This window comes from Capra hircus, chromosome 15 (assembly GCF_001704415.2).
Source record: "Capra hircus breed San Clemente chromosome 15, ASM170441v1, whole genome shotgun sequence".
NCBI classification, from domain to species: domain Eukaryota; kingdom Metazoa; phylum Chordata; class Mammalia; order Artiodactyla; family Bovidae; genus Capra; species Capra hircus.
Genome location: NC_030822.1, coordinates 21,978,513 through 21,985,012, shown reverse-complemented (window position 1 = coordinate 21,985,012; position 6,500 = coordinate 21,978,513). Strand labels below are relative to the sequence as shown.

General features: G+C 39.6%; 1 pseudogene; it reads left to right on the top strand.

Moving 5' to 3' along the window:
* Positions 736 to 4,911, top strand: LOC102181972 (annotated as a pseudogene).

The following is a 6,500-nucleotide window of genomic DNA, read 5'->3' as shown; positions in this document are numbered from 1 at the left end:
TATACTCCACTTACTACAAAAGATTGACTATATTCCCTGTGATATGCAATATATCCTTGTAGCTTATTTTATATCTAATACTTTGTACCTGTTAATGCCCTACCTTATATTGCCCCTCCCTTCTTCCCTCTTCCCACAGTAACTACTAATTTATTCTCTGCATCTGTGAGTCTGCTTCTTTTTTAACATTATATTCACTGCTTTGTTGTATTTTTTAGATCCCACATATAAGTGATATCATATAGTAATTGGCTTTCACTGTCTGACTTACTTCAGTACCATAGTGCCCTCTAAGTCCATCTATGTTGCTGCAAATGGCAAAATTTCATTCTTTTATGGCTGAGTAATATTCCATTGTGTGTTTGTGTGTATATGTGTGTGTATCTTTATCCATCTGTCTGTGGATGGACACTGAGGTTACTACCATATCTTAGCAATAGTAAACTGCCAACAATACGGGCGCATATATCTTTTCAAATTATTGTTTTTCTGGGTTTCGGGGTGTTTTTTTTTTCAGATACATAACCCATGACATTTTAATCCTTATAATAACTAGAACTATATGAGAATTTCTGACATGTTACTGTGTCTCTCTTTTGCCAAAGAGTGCCTGTTGAATTTGAATGAGATGGTAGAGTTTGGGAAGCAGGCTGATTTCAGTTCAGTTTGAATGGGTCAAAGTCTATGAATGTGAAAATACTTTGGGATTTCTAATTGCTTGCTTCCCAGTCCAGGATGAAGTCTGTCCAGTTCTCCTTCCTTTTCTGTTGCTGGAGAGCAATCTGCTGTAGCAGCTGTGAGATGATCAACATTAACATCACAGTGGAGAAAAAGGAATGTAGCTGCCTAAGCATCAACACCACGTGGTGTGTGGGCTACTGCTACACCTGAGTAGGCACTTTGCTTTGCTGGAAGTGAGGGTGCTGAGGGTCTGGATAAGGCCAGTTTCATTGATTACTACTCTGTCAATATTTTGTCTCTTCTAAATTATAGCCATGAGTCCCTTAGCCAACACTGTCTGTGTTGTAATTGAGGCAAATTACCATGATATCGTTTAGATGTTTGGGTTTGGATTTAATTCGGATAAAACAGATTCAGGACAGCTCAGATTGATGTAAATGACTGCTTCAGTAATGTGCCAACTCTACATTTTAAAAGAGCATTTTTCTGCTAGCTTTACCTATTGAAGGATAAACATGGACATGAGTACATATCTATAATTAAACATGGAATATTGTCAATAGTCTTTAAAATAACAATTGCAATAATAAAAGGCATACCTCTGCAACAGGGATAGTAATAACATTCATTTTACAGCCAAATAAAAAATGCAAGCAGCCAATTATAAAATTCATTTTATTGGCCCATTTTTAATACAATACCAACAAGCAGCCTGAGAGCAATCAATCCCTGGAGACAAGCCAAAATGAGTCAGCAAACCTACACCCTTCTTTATGCTATTAAGAAAATCAAAGAATAAAGGTATTAAGCCATTTGTCTACATTCTCACAGCTTCTTCAAAATAAACCACCTAAAGGGGACAATGTTTCTTTGCTGCTTTTCTACACAGCTGGCTATTTAGAAGTTCAATAAACTGAAATTGAAAGTGCTGCATCTTAATGAAAATACTTTATTTATTTAATATTAAATGAACTGAGCAAAAAACTCAACTTACCAATAGGAACTGTTGGTTCCTATTCCTCTTCTAAATATACCTAGAAAAGATTAAATATACATAGAAAAAAGTTGGAAATATTTTTCTAAGGCCTGATGGCCAGCTGGGGAAATGAACTATCCAGCAGCCTCCCTTCTCCCTCAAAGCCAATTATTTTCTTAGTGGGCCTGTAGAGGAGTGAAATACATTTGACCTAATTTCAATGTTCTGATACTGAAACTGTATCATATACCTTTTGGATTAAGAATCCTACACAGGTACAGAATTTAAGGCAATAGCAAGGAAGAACCTAAAAGGCAACAGAATATCAGAATCCAATATGTGATTTCCCAAACATTTTAGACAAAATAAAAACAATTGAGCTTATGACACCACCCTTATGGCAGAAAGTGAAGAGGAACTAAAAAGCCTCTTGATGAAATTGAAAGAGGAGAGTGAAAAAGTTGGCTTAAAGCTCAACATTCAGAAAACTAAGATCATGGCATCTGGTCCCATCACTTCATGGGAAATAGATGGGGAAACGGTGGAAACAGTGAGATACTTTATTTGGGGGGGCTCCAAAATCACTGCAGATGGTGACTGCAGCCATGAAATTAAAAGGCATTTACTCCTTGGAAAGAAAGTTATGACCAACCTAGACAGCATGTTCAAAAGCAGAGACATTACTTTGCCAACAAAGGTCCCTCTAGTCAAGGTTATGGTTTTTCCAGTGGTCATGTATGGATGTGAGAGTTGGACTGTGAAGAAGGCTGAGTGCCAAAAAATTGATGCTTTTGAACTGTGGTGTTGGAGAAGACTCTTGGGAGTCCCTTGGACTGCAAAGAGATCCAACCAGTCCATTCTAAAGGAAATCAGTCTTGGGTGTACTTTGGAAGGACTGATGCTAAAGCTGAAACTCGAATATTTTGGCCACCTCATGCGAAGAATTGACTCATTGGGACAGACTCTGATGCTGGCAGGAATTGGGGGCAGGAGCAGAAGGGGACGACAGAGGATGAGATGGCTGGATGGCATCACTGACTCGATGGACATGAGTTTGGGTGAACTCAGGGAGTTGGTGATGGACCGGGAGGCCTGGCATGCTGCAATCCATGGGGTCACAAAGAGTTGGACATGGCTGAGCAAATGAACTGAACTGAACCGAACTGTTGGTTCCTATTCCTCTTCTAAATATACCTAGAAAAGATTAAATAAACATAGAAAAAAGTTGGAAATATTTTTCTAAGCAATTAAACCCAAATGTTTTTACCTGTCATTAATACAGCTTAAGATTACTAAGTACAAAAAATAATAATAAAACACCCATCTTTAAAGTGCAAAGGTCATATCTTCTGTATTACTTTATCTTTGCATGTTTTTATGCTATACAAATTCAAAGTTTTTACAGAGCTTTAGAAATATTAAATATATGGGTACTCTCATGGTAGAGAGAAAAGAGATAACTACACTTTCTGTAACATTCCCAGGACACTTCAGAACAGCGGTATAATACGAGTTCCTTTCTTGCTCCCTCAAGTCATTTTCTTGCCTGTTTTTAACTGCTCTGCTCATCCCAGAGACTTCAATTATGAGAAGATGAACCCATGTTCTTCCACACCATCATCTTGATTTCCAGAACCCAAGGGAAAGGAGCAGTGACCCCACAAGAGACTGAGCTTCCAGATATACAAGCTGGATTTAGAAATGGAGAGGAACCAGAGATCAAATTGCCAACATCCATTGGATCACAGAAAAAGCAAGGGAACTCCAGGAAAATATCTACTTCTGCTTCATTGTCTATGCTAAAGCCTTAGACTGTGTGGATCACAACAAACTGTGGAAAATTCTTAAGATATGGGAATACCAGACCACCTTACCTCATTCCTAGGAAACCCGTATGCAGGTCAAGAAGTAACAGTTAAAACAAGACATAGAACAACAGACTGGTTCTAAGTTGGGAAAGGAATATGTCAAAATTGTATATTGTCACCCTGCTTATTTACCTTCTATTCAACGTACATCATGTGAAATGACAATGAATCACAAGCTGGAATCAAGATTTCCAAGAAAAATATCAGCAACCTCAAATATGCAGATGACACCATCATAATGGCAGAATGTGAAGAGGAACTAAAGAGCCTCTTGATGAATGTGAAAGAGAGTGACAACCTGGCTTAAAACTCAACATTCAAAAAACTAAGATCCAGGCATCCACTTCTATCATTTCATGGTAAATAGATGGGGGAAAAGTAGAAACAGTCACAGATTTTATTTTCTTGGGCTCCGAAATCACTGCAGATGGTAACTGCAGCCATGAAATTAAAAGATGCTTGCTTCTTGGAAGAAAAGCCATGACAATCCTAGACAGCATATTAAAAAGCAAAGACATCATCACTTTGCTGACAAAGGTCTATACAGTCAAAGCTATGGTTTTTCCAGTAGTCGTGTATGGATGTGAGAGTTGGACCATAAAGAAAGCTGAGTGCTAAAGAACTGATACTTTGGAATTGTGGTGTTGGAGAAGACTCTTGAGAGTCCCTTCGACTGCAAGGAGATCCAACCAGTCCATCCTAGAGGAAATCAACCCTGAATATTCACTGGAAGGACTAATGCTAAAACTGAAGCTCCAATACTTTGGCTATCTGATGTGAAGAGTCAACTCAATAGAAAAGACTCTGATAATGGGAACGATTGAAGGCAGGAGGAGAAGGGGATGGCAGAGGATGAGATGGTTAGATGGCATCACCGACTCGATGGTCATGGGTTTGGGCAAACTCCAGGAAATGGTGAAGGACAGGGAAGCCTGGCGTGCTGCAGTCCATGGGGTTGCAAAGAGTCAGACATGACTGAGAGACTGAACAAAAGCAACATGAGTTACTTTATGAGGTCAAGTTTTCTGTGCTTCAGGATCCTAGAAACTGGTCTTCTGAAAGGAAATATTAGAGCAAGCAGTATTAAATCCCTGTCCCTTATTTACTAAGCCAAACAGAAACTTGCAGAATAATGTAACCTAATTCCTAAACCACTCAGGACTTGGTGTACAGGGACCCAGCAAGGCTCAACATTCAGAAAACATGTACCTTCAAGGAGCTCGTGTATGAGATGGTGAAAGTGCCTGGCTGTGCTCACCATGCAGACTCGCTGTACACGTACCCAGTAGCCACTGAATGTCACTGCAGCAAGTGTGACTGTGACAGCACTGTCTGCACCGTGGCCTGGGGCCCAGCTACTGCTCCTTCAGTGAAATCAAAGAATAAAGAGCAGCGGATGCTTTGAGCTGCCTACCCTTATCCTAAAGGACCAAAATATCCAAGATGTATATGTGCCTAGGCTCCAAACCACCATGGAAGACCCTATGATCTCTGCTCACCTGAGAGGAGGAGCTCCAGGAATGGAGAGGGCTGGGGCCTGTCACCACTCAACCTAGGTCTGGACTCTGTTGGTTTCATTTAACTTGAATTCAGGATCTATAAGCTGTTTTCCATTTTTAATAGACTTAGATGTCTTCAAGATCAACCTTGTCATTTTATATATAAGAAAATCTAGACTTTGGAGAAGGAGGTCTCAAGATGATGGAGTAGGAGAACGAAATGGAACGTAATCTCCTGTAAGATACACAGCCAGCAAGAAGAGAGCCAGTACTGCTTTAGCGTCAGGGTGCAGGTACCTAACTCTGTCTAATTGTTTCATTATTAAGGGGACAGTCAGGAAGGTTACTAAGCTAAGACTGTCCACTTTATTGCTCATCCAGGGAAGTACCGTCATCAGTTCCACATCACCTGTGTCTTCCAGGCAGAGAAGTTGTTGACCTAAGAGGGTGGGAGTAGGTGCAGGAGGGTGGTAAGCTGGGAAACAGTGCATCCATTTACAATCTGCAGCTTTAAATACAGCATCTTAATTTTTATTTCAAATTTGAATTTAGCTCCAAGACAAGAACAATGAATTTGGGTCTGTGCAAATTCAATTGCAAGACCAAAGAATGTCTTTTCCTAAGTTGCTACCCTTATATACTTTGTCACTGAAATAAATTTGATCAAGAATATCCAGCCTTCTGTAGAGCTATCCCTCAGCAATAAGATATATCACCTGTTGTTGTTGCTATGCCACTTGTACCAGAATTCTCCTCCACTGCTGGGATAAGAACCCTGAAGTCCACATGACGGCACTTAGGGCAACTTAACAGGTTATATTTAATTTGTTTTCCACTTAACTTTTCGGAGAAATGCATGCCTGCTAAGTTCCTCAGTCATGACTGACTCTTTGCAACCCCATGGGCTGCAGCCTGCCAGGCTTCTCTGTCCATGGGATTTTCCAGGCAAGAATACTGGAGCAGGTTGCCATTTCCTCCTCCAGGGGACCTTCCCAATCCAGGTATCAAACCCACATCTCCTATGTCTCCTGCATTGGCTCTTTACCACTGGACCACCTGGAAGAACTTTCAGAGAAATACCTCCCTTAAAAAGAGTTGTCAGTCTAGAGAGAAAAGCTGTATTTTCTGGACTCTCTCTATGTTTGCTTTACCACTTGACTACATGTTCTCCCAAATCTATGATTTCTTTCAAAATGGTGTACACTAAAAATGCTCTATGACTTAAATTTCTTTTAAAGATATTAACTCCTTTTTTAACCTGAATATTTAAACATACTTAAAAATCAAAAATGTTACCTACCAAAGGCACAACTTTGGATTTTTCCATGCTCTTGAACTGTTTGTTAATGACACATACATGTGTATTTTCATAATTTCAGTGGTAACATTACAAGAAATCTCTTTTAAATCCTTCTATAAATATCACCTGTATTCACTGTTCACTTGGAAATATCAATAAGAATGTTGCTGAATTTA